We start from the raw sequence: 18,207 nt of genomic DNA on the forward strand, positions 1-18,207 counted from the left end.
TTACTCTTCTCCAACAATACTGTGATTCTCACACGTATTGTTCCTTACAAGCCTAATGTCAACTTCAGGAGATGTTGGTTGTCATTCACATTTGTAAAACAGAATCAACTGGCCCTAGACGCCAAAAGACACAACTTTCTAAATTTCTCAAAAAATCCTTTCTCGCCTCCTACCCCCAACTTTCGAAAGCGTCTGCAGTAGCGTCGCTTTCTCTCAATCCAGATATATCCAGTTTCCTCTAAAATCCGCCAAAACCAATCAAAATTACGAAAATAGTAATGTATTAAAGAAACAGCCAATCAACTTCATAGGACTGTTAGGAAACCAGAAAGGGGAATAAAATTTTCTCGTTGAACTTTGGAGTGGAGAATAATTTTGAAAATGGAAAGGGAAGGGTGTGTGATGAAGTGATTGCAACAATATCGTTTGTATAATCAGTCAGACGACTGGACAAATTCATCATCGGCATGGACAACAAAGTTTATCATATTGAATAAATACCTTAATTCATAGAAAGTGACGTATAAGGTTGGTTAATAACCCAAGTGAAGTGAAGTCATTCGGTTCATAATGGTATAAACCGCAGAAGCCAAAGAAGAAGGTGATCTGAGACTGTGAAGTGCCAAGGAGTGAACTGAGTGACAATTGTAGTAGAACCGTGTACGACTAAAACTGTCATGAGGGAACTATAAAAGACTGAGCTATCTAACAAACTTTTAAAGCAAATCAGAGACTCTTTTGATCACACAAATTCATCTTTATATATATATATATATATTAGAGAGAGAGAGAGAGAGAGAAAGAGAGACAGATAAAATTCTAACGTAATATCAATTTAAGAAGTTTCCCCCGTATGAAGTTGTTAGGTAGCATTAAATGACATTAATTCCAATTTTATTATTTTTTTTGTTGGTTTCCATTCTTTGTTTATTGTTATTTTTTTAAAAATCTCAACTTGCTCTACCGCAATTTTCCACATCAATCTGTAATTTCCTTGAAATTGAACATTTTAGCAATATGAGAAGTTGGAGGCAATAGACGAAGCATAATTCCCAGCCAGCCGAACGCTTACTGCTTCTATTTGATATACAGTAAAAGTGCATTAAAATATCCATCCCAATTCAAAATCCGTGAATTAGATATTAAGTTCTTTATGATTATTATTATTAATATTCAGCCTTTCGGCAGGTCCTGGGCCTAATGAGGATTTTTTTTTTTAAATTTTATTTTTGGGCCTTGAAGTGTTTCTTCCACTTTTTCGATCTTCAGCTTCCTCTTTTAACTTCCAATTTTTTTCTTGTATTTTTCAAGTCATCGGTCGGTTCTGTTCTTCCTCCTATTCCTCACTTCCTTCCATTTTTCCATCTATGGCGGTATGAAGAAAATTTCTTTCCAAGATGTATCCAATTGGCCTTTCTACGAAGGATCATAGCTAGAAGCGTCCTCTTCTCACCTATCTATTTTAAAACATATTCGTTTGTTATTATCTGTCCATTTTATCTTCTCCATTTTTCTCGAACACCACATTTCGAAGTTCTCTAAATATTTCTTCTGTAACTTCCGTAATGTCCAAGTCTCTGAACCATACAGTCCAATGCGTCCAATGCTTTATATATAGCACTTAACCAACTTCTTCCTAAGTTCAATATTAAGGCTGCTAGTTAACAGTGATCTTTTCTTGTTGAATGTTTCTTTGGTTAAGGTAATTCTTGACCTGTTCTCTTTGGTGCAGTACGCGTCTTTCGTCAAAATACTTCCCAGATACTTGAAATTATCGACCTCTTCAAGTTATCGTTGTTCTACTCTGATCCGTAAGGGCGCTTTCACACGGAATATTCTCATGACTTTCGATTTTCGATGTTGATTTCCATTCCATGTAGTTTCCAATTGTCAACTATTTTATCAATCATCTCCTGTCTCTTTCTTCGGTTGTAGCTACCCACACAGCAATGAAATATTTTCAAAACGTTTCTAAAACGTGCCATCATTTTCCTTCAGAAAATGTATCCTACTTCCCTTAAGGAAATATATTCCATATGTTGTTGAAAACATTTTCCACATAATACTGAAAATATTCTCTAAATACACTCAAAAACGTTGTAGAAATATTTTATACGCCGTTAGAAAAGTTTTCCTAAAAATGTTTTCTGTACGATTTCCAAACATTACTGAAAAAGTATTTGAAACGTTTTATACAATGTTAACGGAATGGTTTTTAAAATGTTTCTCATGGAATATTTTAAAATTATTTACCAATAACGCAGACAATATTTTCCTACATATGCCAAAATATTTTCTTTACATGACAAAATATATTTAGTGAATATTTTTTGTACATCACAGAAAATATTTAAAGAATAGTTTCTGTGCATGACAAAATATTTAGGGAATATTTTCTGTACATGACAAAATATTTACAGAATATTTTCTGTACATGATAGAACCCAAAGCCCATAGGCCAATTCGGTTACTACTGCAGATACGAAAACAAGGTAAGATACAGAAGGAAATTTTTAAAATGCAGCAAGTTTTGTTTTTATATTAGTATACCGCCCAATAGTAACGAAAAGTACAACGCTGCCACTGTTGGACAACAACGAATGAAAGAAAGAAAGTTTGAAATTATTTGGACCAAAGGGAACGGAAAGACACAATGAAAAATATAGTGCAAGACCCAATTTCGCGTCCTTCGTATCTGCTCCCCCCCCCCTCAACACCGTGGTTGCTACGCCTCTGGCATGGATGTTGCATTTGCATGTTTATCCTTCACTGTGTCTCCTTTCAATTCTTCTCGGTGTAGCTAATTTCAAACCACACATTCTTTCATTCGTGTAGCCCGACATGATGTATGGTAACGCATTTTCTTTATTGAGCGGTACACTAGTACAAAAACAAAAGTGTTGCTGGAATTTAAAAGAGTCCTTACATATCTTACCGTGTTTCCATACCTGCAATAGTAACCGAGTTGGCCTATGGGCTCCGGACTTTTGCGTCACTCTGCATATACGGTATAACGGCTTCTTGCTGGGAACAAATAGTAGGTTGAAAACAAGGCGGCCAGGCTGTGACATAGCAGCTGGAAGAAAACATAAGATTCTTCTGTACAATTTTACCTGCTTAGACGTCTTTGCCTCACTCTGTCTTCATGACGAGGAACCATTGCGGCCCACAGACTCAGATCAAAAAAATAAATAAATAGATAAATAACTAAAAACAAAATAAAAATAAAATACCACTACTACTACTACTACTACTACTACTACTACTACTACTACTACTAATAATAATAATAATAATAATAATAATAATAATAATAATAATAAACAGTGTAAATTATAACTACGTAATGTTAACTTGCTCTCATAATTTTAAGCATTTTTTTTAAACTCAAACTCTTATTTACACACAAAATGTTTCTGGGTGTTTCACTGGTACTACTGGTATGTGGACACGCCGTGCATATATGTTGGGGTGTCTTATGTGACTTACGACATTCAAACTGCACATCAGTGTGTTCACAATCGTCGCCTGCCAGTTTTGAAAGCGGCTGTATTGGATTTTTTTTTTTTTTAATACGAAAAGGATTGAAGTTTAGACATCCATTTCAAGAAACAATTGTTGGCAATCCTTTTCCTATCTTAAAAATAATAAATCCAATATAGCCGCTTTGTAAATTGGCACGCGATGATTGTGAAGGCTCTAATTTGCAGTCTGAACCTCGCAACATCACATAAGACACCCCAACGTACATAGACGGCGTGGCCACATACCAGTAGTAGCAGTGGAACACCCTGAAGCATTCTGTGTGTAAATAAGATTTTGAGTTAATAATAATAATAATAATAATAATAATAATAATAATAATAATAATAATAATAATAATAAAAGCAGCTTAAAATTATGAGAGCAAGCTAACATTATGTAGTTATAATTTACACTATACACTATAATAAATATACATCTATATAAGTTTATATCGGTTAGTAGTTAAATAAAAATATAAATGTACACTATTCTGGCATTATTTATTTAAATACTCTTCAGCAGCATCTTCATGCTGCTCGTATTATTTGTTTCTATACATTAAGAACAATCTTCTCAAATATCACATTAAGAACAATCTTCAACACTTGTTCTAGAAAATTATGTCACTGACACTAATTAAAAAAAAATCAACAACAATATTTATGTAAAATATGTTGCTGAAAATATGTTCTACAAATCTACGGCGCATGGGGAATAGATCTTTTCACGAAATGTCACTTTTTGCAACTTTCAAGAAATATCACATTGTTGAATAACCAGAAAACGTATTTGCTTCTTTATAATGTCACTTTTGATTACCACAACTAACTATAAATTCGACGCTGCGAATTGTCAGTTAAAGTTCTGTGGAACTGCAGCTGAATTCTTAACTGATCTTCTTGTTCGTCTCTGTATGACATGTTGAAGCCAAATCCCAATAATCTACGCGATCTCATCGTTAGTTACGTTTCTCTTGTGTTACACAGTTTCTGAAAATAAAAATAATAGGCAGCGTTTAATAACATAATAACAGCAGGGAATGATTAAAGATCAATTATTACATCTTAAACTTACAAAAATATTTAAAATGTTTGTGTAGGACCTACAGCAGCTTGTGAAGACAATATTGTGTTACAAAAGTAACATCCTGAAGAAAATGTAAACGGCAAGGAAGACAACAGCTTCAGCTGAAAGTGACATACCTCAGACTGTAGCTTACTTACGGACGTTGTAACATGTTGAAGCGGTCACACATTTTTTTTAAAAAGTATAGCATCTTATAAATATTAAACCTATTAAAAAAAAAAAAAAAATTGAAAACATGTGGCAGCATTTGAGTTGATGAAGAACTAGCGTCTCATTCCGAATGCTCTGATCTCAAATCTGGACCCGATCATCCTTTTTCCCTCAGTCGTACCAGGTGAATGCCGAGGTGGTTACTAAGGCCTTGATGACCGCTACCTTGCTTGATTTCTTTCCCCACGGAGCAGGTCATACATATTATTTTGCCTTATACAAATGAATAATTTTGATACGTTGCATTGCAAAGAATACAAAAAATCGCGAATATAGGAATGAATCATGAAATGCTCAAGAAAACTACCAACATGACAGAACAATTCAGTAAAAGGATGAAATGAAAGGTAAGGGGAAAAAACAAGGAATGTCCATGTGTGTGCTTTATTGGGTACTTTGTCCTATGAGATGGTGACTTTTGGTACTATTTGCCTGTATATATATATATGCATCCGTAGATGTAAAAATATCTATGTAAAAACAGGCAAAAGATTTGATTAAGCCTATGCCTTTTTACGAGGTTTTCAATATTAAAACACCGTTTTCTCAAAAAAACAATTTTGTGACATTCCTTCTATTTTCCCCTTACCCTTCAAATATACTCTATACATGTTCAACTCTCTCTTCCACGGACACTTAAATGGAACGTGTCACTTGAAGATGGGAAAATTGCGCATTTTGCTAAAATAAGGATTTTCAAAGTGTTTTGAATGTTATAACAGCGCTTGTAGTACATGCTTTTGGGAAATAAAGTTTACAGGAAGATGATTCTGAGAAGGATTCATGGCACAATAGTATGTATTTAAAGCGAAGAAAAAATAAAAAGGGCGCCAGAAAGGTTTTTTTTTTTTTTTTTTTTTACAAGAATTTAAACATAGTGTATCCCTCTTCAAATGACAACTTCTTTGATTCTTTCCACTCTGAATCTAAGGTACGGCTTTTTTAATGCATTCAGTGCATTCACAACTTTATAAAGGTCTTACGTTGAAAAAAATGGAATCTTTAAGTTTAACGTCCCACGGTTATGCGGTTAGGCTAAAGGAGATGGTGATAATGAGAAATGAGTGAAATGGTGGAATGAAGAAAGTGGGAGGAAACGGGAGAACCCCGAGAAAACCCACGAGCACGGTATTTGCCACCACAAAGTCCACATGGCGCGAGCTGGGATCGAACCAGGGACCCCAAGCACTGGAGGTGAACGCTCTACAACTGAGCCACCGCGCCCTCGGGTCTTACGTTGAATGTTGTATATCTTAGCGCGAAAGCAACTAATTCGCCCAAGGAAAGTCCAAAATCTAATAAGAACCACTTCCAATCACTTGATCACCTTAATTGCACCAATAATATACCAACGAAAAGCTCAAAAACCTAGGTGGGTTTTTCCGGGCTGGGCCCAATTGGGCAAACCCTGAACACAATACAATACACACACACACACACACACACACACACATATATATATATATATATATATATATATATATATATATATATATATATATATATATATACGCAAATCGCAAAAGAATAATTGTAATCTTTCGGCAAATCTAGTCTGATGGCCCCCTTTAATTTTATATATGCCAGGTGAAATATTTACATGTCGCCTGCCGCAAACCATTTAAGAGAAAATAAGAAAATTAGCGAAAGAATTATAATTTTTCAACAATTATTTCGAGCGGCACGCCAATAGTAAACCTGCAGGCAGAATTAGGTAATACTCAAGCAGACTGTTTTACCAAATTTTGACGCATTTCTTGCATCTTCCGGTTTCTTTTTGCAGAACATGCACTAAACGAAAAGAAATCCTTAAGTTTAATATCCCACGATCATGTTGGTTAGGCTAAAGGAGACGGTGATAATGAAAAATGAAGAAAGTGGGAGGAAACGGGAGAACCCCGAGAAAACCCACGAGAAAGTCCACACGGCACGAGCTGGGATCGAACCAGGGACCCCAAGCACCGGAGGTGAACGCTCTATCACTGAGCAACCGCGCCCCCCTATGTACTAAATGAGGAGCTCTAAAAGAAAAAGCGAAACAACTTCTGTTAGGTGGCCAGTAAAAAAGCACGCATGCTATCTGAGTCAGGGCAGAAGCACAGCAGGGGGGCACGCATAAACGAGGATGGTGCAAAAACATTTACAATATTTGTAATTATTCTTATCTTCAAAAACACTTAATTTCGATCCTAAAAAAAAAAAAATACCTTTCACAGCTAATACACGAGTGTTACACCGCCTTTCTTTCTTACCTTTACGACAGAAAATAGTGTATGTAGGGCTATTGCCTCTGTTCTGAATTTTTCTTCTTCAATAAATCTTTTCCACACTTTGCGCAGTTGATTTTACGCGCTTCACCATACCATGACTGTAGAAACTTTATAATCCTTCTCTCTTTATTACACAATTCTTTAAAAAAAAAAAAAAAAAAAGTTTACATTACGGCCATCGCAGATGTTCACAACTGACGTATGAACCGGAAATTCCCGCCGCTTACTTCTACCCTATTTGCATTCAAAATCCATTTCAATAAGCTGTGCAATGATAGAAATAACTTACATTAACACTCTCATTCCTTCACGAAAAATATTTCACATCATATTTTATCTATAAATTTTGTTCTCGGCGTAAACGTCTGCTCGAGAGAACCCAAGAATTATTATAACCCACTGGTGTATTTAAGGGGGGCTTCCGGGCTTAAGCCCCTTGAAATTGTACTTACTATATTAAAGTAAATGAATTATCTTGGAGAACAAAGTTAGCCAAGCCCTTCTCCCGTGAAAAAAAAAGTCGTAAATACGTCATTAAAATGGTAATATACGCGCAATTATCCCGTCACCAAAATAGAAATGTACGTGCCTACTCCCTTCGGAAGCATCCCCTCGGCCCCCCCCCCGCCTTCACCCTCCCTGACTCGGTTAGATGGCATTCGTGCTTTTTAGTAGCCCCGTAACACAGATTGGTTTGTATTTTTTGGGCTTCTTATCCACACATCAGGAATCAGTATAAATACGCAAATCGTAAAAGAATTGTAATTTTTCGACAATTAATTCTGACGGTCGCCTTGAATTTATAAGTGAAAAATTTATACGTCGCTTGGCGAAAATCATTAAATAGACAACAAGAAGGAAAGTAGCGAAAGAATTATATTTCACTAAGTATTTCGAGCAGTGCTTCTGCCAGACTTGTCTTTGGGAGGGCAGTGGCTCCCCGGAGCAGACCAAAATAATACGTTTATAATAATAACTAGAATAGCACGAGCAATGCCCCCGGAACATTACTTTTGAAAGAAACACTGCTTTCGAGTGGCACACCAGAAGTAAAACTGCACGCAGAATCATTATAACCTGTCATAAAAATGGTAATGTACGCATCTTTTTAAACTCTTTACTTTGAACAAGGCAGTGATATTATGTCAGTACATAGTATTGCCGAATGAGCATTAGCGAAAAATGAAATGAAATGAAATCTTTTAGTTTTACGTCCCACGATTATGCCGGTTAGGCTAAAGGAGACGATGATTATGAGAAATGAATGTAATGGTGAAATGAAGAAAGTGGGAGGAAACGGGAGAACCCCGAGAAAACCCACGCACACGGTGTTTGTTCACCACAAAGTTCACTTGGCGGGGGCTGGGATCGAACCCGGGACCCCAAGCACCAGAGGTGAGCATTAGCGAGTGAAGGCGGGTTAGAGTCCCGCAGGGCACGTTGTTTTCTCTTTCCTTCTTGGGAACTGTAACTGCAGAAACCGGTTCAGATCAATTGGTCATTGTCACTGCCTTGACTAAAGTAAAGACTTGCCCGCATATTTTCCCTTTGGAAGCATCCCCTCGCTCCTGCTGACCTCCAACTTCGCAATGCTCTGACTCAGACAGTATTGGTGCTGGAAGCTTCTAGAACACAGGTCCCCCATATAGGTTAATAGATGTTTCTTTTCTGTATCAAAGTAAAATATTTAATTCACATAGTATTGCCGAGCGAGCGTTAGCAAGTGAAGGCGGGTTAGAGCCCCGCAGGGCACGTTGATTTCTGTCTTTATTACAGATAAATGGGAAGAGGAACCTGTGTTCTACATCCCTACACGTAGTACAGGCTGATTTATATTTTTTGCACTGTAGTTTTTACGTCATACATCCGGCAACGTATATATATACGCAAATCATAAAAGAATAACTACTACTTTTTCGACAATTACTTCTGACGCTCCTTTGGAATTTTATCTATTCCATGTGACGTATTTCAAATCGCCTAGCGCAAATCTTTAGGAGACAATAAGGCTTGTGTATAGCCCGCTCCCCCCAGTTCTTTGTCACCGGAACTGGAAGAGTCAGTACTACTACTACTTATATCGAGAACAGAACCAAACCAACCCCTGCGGGGCTTCTAACCCGTTCCTACTACTATTGCTACTAACTACCACCACTACTACTACTATTGCTACTAACTACTACTACTACTGCTACTATTACTACTACCGCTACTAAAGCTACTACTACTACTTATACTAAAGCTTCCTTACCGCAAGATTTACATCTTAAATCTTTATAACATGCGATTCCGATTCATTATGAACTAGTATGAATCGTTAGAATCACTATGATAATAAAAAGAAAATTATTAAAAGAATCTATTTTTCAGCAATTATTTCGACTGGTGAGCCAAAAGTAAACCTTCACGGTATTTTATGTATAGAGATGAAAAATAGAAATCTAGCATCCCATACCTTTATTAATTTGTAAACATAAATTTCTCGATAATACATAGTATACATGAGAACACCCTGATCTGCGTTTCTTGTGTTCTATTACCATTTCTACATGAAATACCATAAATTTTCTACGTAGTGCAATATAAGAAGTACCCATGTGCACAAGACATGCGATATGCCTTAAATCCCCCCCTCCACACACACATAGTCATAGATAAAGTACAAGGGCACTACACATGCAGATATAAAGTACAGGTACGTTCTTTTTTTATTTTCGTATCAGTCGATAAGTAAATAAAAGTCGCTTTGTTACCCCCTTTGTAAGTTCGTACATACTCAATGAATAATCCCTAAAAGTATGAGCGTCCTGCTTATTCGGGAACTGATGCAGCTTCATGTATACTATACAGACACTCAATCACTTATAAAGACAATAAAACTAAATTATTTTATGTAATCGTTATACTTACCGACTTTTCTTGTCTTTCTTTCTTTCTTCTTCACTATTAACAGAGTTGAGGTGTGCCTCCGACTTCGGAAAAGTCTTCTTTAATTTCAAATCACTCATTAACTAATTAAAATTGGGTATATTACCAACTTTTTAAGTAGGTAGATATTCAATGAATAATTCCTGGCTCCTTAACTATAACCCTTTTTCTATATAAAGATATCTTCTTCAACATGACTGAATATAGTGAGATTTATTTTATTTTATTTATTTATTTTTTAAATATTCCTTCTTGTCTTGACTTGTGAATTCAACATAGCGCGCAAGGAATGCTGGTACCTTTGATAAACAAATGACGGTTGATGTAGCGATGCTAATTAGCAATCTCACACACTGGATATCATAAATTTCAAATTTTTAACAAATATATTTCTTTGGTGCTGCTATAATTAGTATAATGATTGGTAATAATGCTACTACGATACTCTCGTGAGAGAAATTATTCAACATTCGATAAAATGTTCTGCAAATAATTCTAAAATATTACATGAAAATATTTCATTTAAGTTACAGGACAAGATAACAAACACATTTCCATACAAAATTAATAGGAGTTTTAAAAATATTTCTTATCTTACGAACGAATTTATTTTTAAAATATTCGAAATATTTTAAAAATTATATTTCATATGTTTTCTTGTAACAATAGAAAAGAATGTAAATGACATGTTGGAAAACATTTTATTCTGTTTATAGGCCTATTCTGTTTCCTTTATCATGTATGTAAAACATTTTTTGTGTTACTTAGAAAACATTTTCTCTCTCAACTAGGGGTAAAAGTACGGGGGGACGCCACCCCCACCTCGAGAAAATATATACGGCGTCTACCCAGTTCCTAAAAAAAATTACAATGGGCAAAGATAGGCAGGGTGAACGACGTGACGTCATCCGCTACCTACCGTCCCCCAACCTTTTCAGATCCACTTTTACCCCTGCTCTCAACATTGAAAACATATTACATTACATTCAACACAATATTTCTATTACAATTTGTGAAAATTTTCCATACATTATTTTCCTACTAACGTTCTAAACATGCACATCCTGTTCAGTGGCATATTTACGATTTTGTTTTGTGGAGGGAATCTTTGCTAACTTTATTCCTGAAAATGTAAAAATTGTGCAGGATATTTCATTTACTTTAATATAGTAAAACAATTTCGGGGGAGGATTAAGCCCGGAAAGCTTATTTAACGCCAATGCTTCCCGTAGTTAATTAAATGTTCTCCAAACACATTTTAAAAAATAGTTCCGGCATATAGTTGGGATACTTCTCAGATATAACAAGGAATATGTTTTCTCCAGTAACGGAAGAGTATATTCTGAAAACATGTAAAAATGTTTCTATAATAGACCTATATCAGAAAATGTTGTTCACTAAAGACACAAAATATCTTCCAAAACACAATGGAAAACATTTTCTATTCATTTTTAATGTTTTCTTTTAACTGTTTTAAAGTTTTATATTCAAAATTCCATAAAATATTCTGGAAATAATACTAAAATATCATACGAAAATACTTAATTTAAGTTATAGGAGAAGATTACCAAAATACTTTTGTAAAAATTAAGTAAACCTTTTTAAAACATTTCTGAAAAATATTTCTTATATTACGAAATAATTTATTTTTAAAATATTCTAAATGTTTTTAAAAATATATATTTAATACGTTTTCTCGTAAAAATAGAAAATATTACAAATAACGAATTAGAAAACATTTTTTAAATATGTGGAATATATTTCGTTTGATTGCTTTCCGTATCATATATGGAAAACATTTTTAGTATCATTTCGAAAATATTTCCCTTCTCAACAGTGAAAACATATTAAATTAGATCCAAAACAATATTTCTAATATATTTTGTGAATATTTTCCTGGTTTTACTTTCCGGCAAGCATTCTCAAAATGTACTCCAGGTAATTTCTAAAATGTTTTACAAACATTTTTGGGAAAATATTTTTGGGAAATATTCGGAATACATTGGGGAAACCAGCATGGAAATCTTCAGAGAAGGAAAACCTTTTGAAAACCAAGGAAAATATTTTCTTTTGATTGAGGAAATATTCCTTGCTGTGTGGGTAGTGATGAGCAAACGCAAGACCAAGACCAAGACCCGGGTTGTCTTGGTCTTGGTTTTGGTCTTGCACATCCAGTCTTGGTCTTGGTCTTGTACTAGAACACTTGGTCTTGGTCTTGGTTTTGCACACGCAGTCTTGATCTTGCTTGCAAGGGTCTTGCAAGTCTTGCTTTTAAGAAATCTTATGCTTTTCATAGGTAAATTTTACTCTGGATATAAGAGAGAATACATTCTACAATGCACCAACAGCAACGGAAATACAATGTATATTCCTAAATGTAATATAGTTTACCTTCGTGTAAGTATGATGATAGTGTACAGCATGGACAATGTCATATGGTTCGGATTCCACCTTAATCAGTAGGTCCCGTCTCATATAACCTCACTGCTGAAAGGCACGTTAAACTCAAAATCAACTCAATTCAACATGGGCGATGATATTTATTTTTTTCAATGGGTGTCCATACTTCACTACTTATAAGATAAATTACAACGTTTCATATCCTTTTTATATTTTTAACAGATCTAATACTCCGCTGGTTCCCAAAGTGGGGAGGCTACTCTTGAGACGCATGAAAGAAAATCAAGACGGCACAGATTACTGAAATATCAAAATTATTTTTACACTCTAAAGGCGTCAAATTTTTTTCTTTTCAAGCGCGATTAGCTAATCTTTGTATTGAACAAATTTCCAATCAAATATTGAGATTTTATTTTACTTATTCTAATATGTATTCTATGGGGCAGAAACATGGACATTACGCAAAAGCGACGAAAACAGTTTGGAAGCTTTCGAAACATGGGCATGGATAAAAAAGGAGATAATTAGCTGGGTTGAACGGAAAACGAATGAGAAGGTGTTAGAAATAGTAGCAGTAGGGGAGAAAAGAAGAATTTTAGATGTAATTAAGACGAGGAAGAGGAACTGGTTGGGATATTGGCTGAGGAGGAACTGTATTGTGGGGGACGTGCTACAGGGTATAGTGGAAGGAAAGAGGGAGGGAGCGAAGGAGACTGTAGTTGAAGGAAGGTATTAAAACAGAAAAATGTTACGTCAAGACGAAGAGACTAGCTGAGGACCACCGTACCTCGAAGCTTCTCAGTTGCAGCAAGTGACCTGCCAATAATGGCAGAATAGCTATGATGATGATGATGACATGTTTAGCAACATTGACCAAAAAAAAGAGAGAGAAAATTAGTATAATCAAACTTCTTAATATTTTAGAATAATTTGAGTGAAAACTGAAAACGACTCAACTCTCTATGTCTTTTGTGTAAACTCAATTTATATAAATACTTCTGATCTATATATTAGAAATATAAAATAACCCATCAAACTCCAAGTTATTTCAAATAACTGTATAAAATCGGCACCTATGGTGTATGGAATAACCGATGTTCAATACTACATTTTCTCTTTAGTTTTGGAAGAACATCGCTAACAGTTGTGTTTTGAAATGAATATCTAGTTTTTAACGTCCAACGATTATGCACCGAGGCTAAGAGAGACGGTAATAATGAGAAATGAATGAACTGATGGAATGAAGAAAGTAAGAGGAAACGGAAGACCCCGAGAAAACCCATGCACACGATATTTGTCCACTAAAAAGCTCACATGGCTCAAGCTGGGATCAAACCAGGGATGCCATGCACCGGAGATGAACGCTCTACCACTGAGCCAAAACGTCCATAACATGTTTTTAGTTTACTTTTTACTTATTTGCTCCTTATGGACACAAGTATTCTTCATATGATTTCCCAAACAGATAAGACACCTGTGTGGCTTGAAAACGAGTAATAACTACAGAACATGTGAACAACCGATTCAGAAAACGACATATTATAGCTATATGCTACAGGGGCAGATCGACTCACCTGGATTGCATAAACTAGTGGGAGTACATTCACTCCAGCGGCATTTTTACTGAAGCCAGGAAATTTAAGTGAAAGATGTAATGATTTCTTCCCCTTCCTTTATGCAGTTTATTAAAAAAAATCAAGTACTATCGGCACTTCTGCAAGACTCTCGCGTAAGAGTCTTCGTCTTGGTCTTGGTCTTGCTGTTAGTGTTGCAGGCATGGTCTTGGTCTTGCATGCAAGACTCTTGCAAAAACTGCAAGACCAAGACTCTTGCGCTCATCAATAGTTCTATCATCTGCATATCTGGTCTTGTTAATGACCCGCCCTCCAATCCTGAAATCTCCAATTCCCATTAATGCTTCTTTCATTAAACATTCACTGTAAATGTTGAATAATTGGGGCGACAAACTACATCCTAGTCTGACTCCTCTTCCAATCTCCACACTATTGGTTTCTCCTTCATTCAAGCGCAACTTCACTCGTTGTCCTATGTACAGGGTTTTGAATGAGTCGTCAATCTCTCCAGCTGACTCCGATTTCTTTAAGTATTTTCAGAAGTTTCGCCCAATTGACTCGGTCGAAAGTTTCTGGCAGTCGATGTAGCACAAATACAACTATTCTTTTACATCAAGAACTAGTACTGATATAATTCTCATCAACCCAATGGCCTTTTCGTTTCCAGAATCCAGATTGATCTGTTAATATCTCTTTCCACCGTATGTTCAGTATGCGTGTAATAATTATTGCAATACGAGAAATAAGGCTAATGGTTCTGTGATCACAGAACTTTATTGGTTAAGAACAACAAAAAACACATCTACTAAACATTTTCAATAGCCGCAGAGTTGTTAAAAAGTCAATTTAAATGAGAGATTTACTATATGAAACTAATCAGAACTGCATATTGAAATATCAGAAAAGTACAAATGGAACAAAACCTTGAATATTGAAATACAATTAAATTGAAAACACTAATCTCCAATAGCTGTGTTACATATGTTGATAAATCAACAATGGACAAATTATTTTGTGGGCAATAAAGGAGATTGCTTTTGTTTAGGTTCCTTTGTTTTTCTTTGCAGAATTGTACACGTATATGTATGAGCGAATAGTCTTTTTTCCAGAAAGCTGTCCACAATGAACGCATATTTTTGGTGTGGGGGTTTTATTTTTTTCCTAAACTTTAAATGTAAACTAGTTGCTTTTAACAGTTTTTGGTGATACAGAACACGTACACAAAAATGTACCAAATTCACAACAATATGAGGTAAGTCAAAGTGGAGGCCTCTCGAAAATTAAAATACTCAATAACTTTTTTAAACAACTATCCAAGTTTTTAAAAACAGAAATCGCTTTATTTTTTATCATATGATCCAAAATTAAAGGAGTTATGAAGTTTTAAAATTTCCAAACGGCCTCCATTTTGAAACAGTATGACGGATCGGATTAGATATTTGTAATATGAATGAACTGACCAAATTTGGTTTTAATCCACTCGCTTTTAGGGAAGTTACTGTATCCACTATGTACAAGAAATGGATTCTACTATTATAGAAATAGATGGATATCGTGAGATCTCTGCAATAAGTACATTAAAAATCCCACACAAGCATATTGCAAACTAGAGATTATAAGGGGATCGCTGACAAGAGGATGTGATAAAATGGGGAACGTAATAGGAATTAGGTTGAGAACCTCTGATCTAAAGTAATTATATTTATTATTAAGCATCTAAAATTGTATTTTGAAATAGAGATTCTCAATCAGTACGTTCGGCCATGCGGCCGCCCAAAGGCAACGGGAAATATCTACATTTTGCTTGTTTTGAGAAAAACAGCAAAAAAAAAAAAAAAAAAAAAGTATTTTTTTAATCATTAACGTTACTGTTAAGGACTTTGTTTTTAAAAATTACCTTTTTGATAGACATAAAAGGGCAAAAATAACATAACCAGGACATGCACAAACTTAAAATAATGCACGTAGTAGAAAAACACGAAAATGACGCCAAATGCAGTTACTTCCCTTTACCTTCGGGTGGTCGCATGGGATTCGAGCCCAATTGCAAATCAACTGCTATTACGAACGGAAATGGAGATAAATTTGCTAAATGTAATTTAAAAACTAAAACCTCATTGAGGTCTCTCTCTCTCTCTCTCTCTCTCTCTCTATATATATATATATATATATATATATATATATATATATATATATATATATATATATATATATATATATACTTTTAATCAATAGTATACTCGTATAGGCCTACATGTGCTTTTAAAACTGAAGTTAAAATCCTTTTAATTGAAGTAGCTTTTCAACCTCAGCCAGACATGTTTTCTTTTAATTTAATCAAAATGCGTGGAGCATCTCGTACACCAGATGTAGAGGGATTCTGATCATTGTTATTTGTAGCAGGGAAGAAGTGAGTGTAATTTGAAAGATATATGAGTGAAATAAGATAAAAAGAGCAGCAGCCCAGCTGAAGAAGGACTGTTTTTGTGAGTGGGGAATCCCCAGCAGTAGGAGCCTCGGAAAGGATAAAGGGGCGGGGGTAGACGGGAGCCAGAAACTGGATTGGTCACTACGTTCTGTGAATGGTGTGAGTGGTCTTCAGACAATCGGAAAACATGTTGCGGCTCTGTTTCCTATATGTATATAGCAGTAACGTATGGGTATCCCTCAAGGTTCTCTCACTTATGCAAATTTTACCAATAAATATTTATTTAATTGGTGTTGAAGAAAGCTTCTGCATAAATCCAATTAAATATATTGTTATTTCAGTGTGAAATTTGACAGGTTTGGCAAGAATGGCTTCCTCCCAATTGCTTTCAATGATCATACAACAACAACGTGCTTCTATACTCAGGCGCCTCTCAAACTCATGTCCGCAAACTCCGACAGGAAGGCACCAGTTCAAGGCAACAATGTACTACAAGAATGTTTAGCCTATTTCTACTGGAAAAATGAAACAAGAAATGTTAAAGATACTGAGCAAAGAACTCGCAGTAGTCGGCCAAGAGTTTATTCCAGGTCTTCATTCAGCAATTAATAATCCCACAGAGATTATAAGGTGAAAATTGTCAATTTCCGGCATCCACCACTTGCAAGAAGTAACTTACTGGGGGAAGGGGGGTCGAAGTACAAACATCAAGAAACGGCCATTAAAAGTAGGAAGAGTGCCCATACCAAACCCACCAAGCTGAGAATGCTGTTTCAAAATGGATTTCAAATATTTTTGCAGATGGCAAAATTGTTAACTAATTTCGTTGTTCACAAGTGATACAATGCCATTATGTGGCGCTTCATGGAGAAGGGATAAGCATTTTAATCAATCTTCCCACTTCTAAGCAAAACCTGAAATGATGCTACTGAAATGACATCAGACATATCGCATTGTTGATATAGGTACTGCTTACATGGAATTTATTGGATGTAACGTAAATTTTACAAGAATACAAGGTACGGGCCACCACACTTTCTCGCTTAAAGTAAATCACGTTAAGCTGTAGTTATTATTATTCTGAAGCATTTATTTGAAACAATAGTGCATTTGTTATTATACTGAAACATCAAGCCAAAATCGCACTTTTACAAACAAGTTTTACAGGAAAAGGAAAGGATGTTAATCGTTAGTGCTGGTTAGTTAAACCTGACAGATTTTTAGGGACACATTGGCTTGCTCTATTGGCTTGCTCTATTGGCTTGCTTGCTATCAAATCTGAGAGGATGGTCTGATAACTTGCTCGAAGCTGTTATATGTTACAGCTTATTGTTCATTCACTAATTACAGGATTCCCAGCCAATTGCAGGATTTTTGAGTTTTCACTTTTCAAATAAGCTGATTTTGATACCAGAAATGAGATGGAATTAAATTACGGGACATTTGTCTTTCCTGACGGGGACGCGGGTCATTGGAGCCCAAAATCGGAACTGTCCCGATTTTTACGGGACGTGTGAGAGGCTTGTGGTTAGTGCTACAAACACAATGTTGGTGCTTCTACGTACGGAAAGTAACTAGCAAATAAATATATAATTCTAGTTTTACGATAAGCCAAAATCGCCGTTTTTATAAATAAGTTGTGCGAAAAGCAAATATGATGTCAATTGTTGGTACTATATTAGTGCTGGCTTGTGCTACAAGCACAACATTAGTGCTCCTACATATAGAGGTTTATTGGCAAATTTAATTGTCAGTTCTGACTTGGAAGCCAAAATCGCCAATTTTT

At 35.4% G+C, this 18,207-nt stretch overlaps 1 long non-coding RNA gene across 1 annotated transcript; it reads right to left on the minus strand.

The window, feature by feature from the left end:
• Positions 1-4,006: 4,006 nt before the first annotated feature.
• On the minus strand, positions 4,007-10,360 carry LOC145672851 (uncharacterized). The gene is made up of 2 exons (XR_014128687.1): positions 10,002-10,360; positions 4,007-4,514 (listed from the first exon to the last, which is right to left on the minus strand). It is a non-coding gene; the product is annotated as an uncharacterized LOC145672851 (long non-coding RNA).
• Positions 10,361-18,207: the final 7,847 nt, after the last annotated feature.

Source organism: Thermobia domestica, chromosome 16 (assembly GCF_964235325.1).
Source record: "Thermobia domestica chromosome 16, izTheDome1.hap1.1, whole genome shotgun sequence".
In the NCBI taxonomy this organism is placed as follows: Eukaryota; Metazoa; Arthropoda; class Insecta; order Zygentoma; family Lepismatidae; genus Thermobia; species Thermobia domestica.